The 1,810-nt window shown below is 40.8% G+C and overlaps 1 non-coding gene across 1 annotated transcript; it reads left to right on the top strand.

The window, feature by feature from the left end:
- Positions 1-1,703: 1,703 nt before the first annotated feature.
- On the top strand, positions 1,704-1,810 carry LOC127133074 (small nucleolar RNA R71). Its single transcript, XR_007807069.1, has one exon. It is a non-coding gene; the product is annotated as a small nucleolar RNA R71 (small nucleolar RNA).

Below are 1,810 nucleotides of genomic sequence, written 5' to 3'. Positions count from 1 at the left end.
ATTTCTTCTTGTTCTATTTCTCTAACGCATTCATCAATGATATCTATGGCATAACACGCGTCTCCCATCATAGGTGCCATAAGAAATTTTGAAAGTATAAATTTTATCTTCTCGTCACCTACCTCAAAGGTCAACTTTCCTCTTTTGACATCTATTATGGCTCCTGCAGTTGATAAGAATGGTTTACCTAGAAGGATTGGTATATCATCATCCTCTTTAATGTCCATGACAATAAAATCAGTATGGATAAATAACTGACCTATCCTAACAGGGACATCTTCTAATATGCCTATCGGATACTTAATAGATCTATCGGCTAGTTGAAGTGACATCTTAGTAGGTTGTAATTCTCCTAATTTTAACCTCTCACAAACTGCTAAAGGCATTAAGCTCACACTAGCTTTTAAGTCTAGAAAAGATTTTTCGATGACATAACTTCCCAAAATACAAGGAATGGAGAAATTTCCAGGATCTTTATCTTTTTTGGCTAACTTATTCTCGGAAATAGAATTACATTCCAAGGGCTTCGGATCGTCGAGTCTACGTTTGTTGGTAAGGATGTCTTTGAAAAGCTTTGCATAAGAAGGTATTTGGGTGATGGCTTCTCTGAAGGGATTTCTACGTGAAGTTTTTCTATAACCTTAATGAATTTCTGATACTGGTTATTGATCTGGGTCTGTTTGAGTCTTTGCGGATATGGTATCGGTGGTTTGTATGACGGGGGTGGTACATAAGTTTTGTCTTTAGGTTCTTCTCCTTTTTCTTGACCTTCTTGTTTTTCAGATTCCTCTGGTTCCTTCACTTCGTACGTGGGTTCGGTATATTCCTTAGAAGTTTTGGGTTCACTCAATCTTGGGTTAAATGGCTCACCATAAGCGGTCCCACTTCGTAGGGTAATGGCATTGGCTTGTCCTCTCGGATTCTGTTGAGGTTGTCCAGGGAACTGTCCTCCAGGTGTAGTCTGGGGGGCTTGGTTTAAGGCTACCTGAGAGATCTAGGTTTCAAGCATCTTATTGTGAGTAACTATTTGGTCAACCTTGGTTCCTAACTGGGTAATCAGTTTGTTAACGTGAATGTTCTGGTTCATGAACTCTTTGTTTTGTTGGGTTTGAGCAGTGATAAAATTTTCCACAATTTTCTCAAGGCTCGGCTTTGGTGGCACAAGTTGCATAGGTTGATTTGGTCTTGGGGCTTGGTAACCTGGTTGTCTCGGAGGTGCAGTATTTTGGATATGGTTATTGTTCTTATAGGAGAAGTTCTGGTGATTTCTCCATCCAGGGTTGTAGGTATTCGAATATGGGTTCCCTTGGGCGTAGTTCACTTGCTCAGATTTGGTTTCGTTTAAGAGACTGCATTCTGTAGATTGGTGTCCTTTGGTTCCATATATCTCACAATCCGACGAAACTGCAGCTGCAGTATTCGGGTTTATACACATATGCTCAACCTTGAGGGCCAACGCGTCCATTTTAGCTTGCATAATGTCTTTAGAGCTTAACTCATGTACTCCTCCTTAGGCTTCCTTCTTCTCAACTGTCGCTCGTTCAACTCCCCATGATTGATGGTTTTGAGCCATATCTTCGATGAGGGCACTAGCTTCAGGGTAAGGTTTGTTCATCAGTGCGTCGCCTGCGGCAGCGTCGATGGTCATCTTAGTGTTATAGTGAAGTCCATTATAGAAGGTCTGAATGATTAACCAATTTTCTAAACCATGATGTGGGCATGCTCTCAACATCTCTTTATATCTCTCCCAAGCTTCAAACAACGATTCTCCTTGATTCTGGGTAAACCTGGTTATTAGGTTTCGAAGAAC

This window comes from Lathyrus oleraceus, chromosome 3, assembly GCF_024323335.1.
Source record: "Lathyrus oleraceus cultivar Zhongwan6 chromosome 3, CAAS_Psat_ZW6_1.0, whole genome shotgun sequence".
Lineage (NCBI taxonomy): Eukaryota > Viridiplantae > Streptophyta > Magnoliopsida > Fabales > Fabaceae > Lathyrus > Lathyrus oleraceus.
This window is presented reverse-complemented; position numbering and strand designations above follow the sequence as displayed.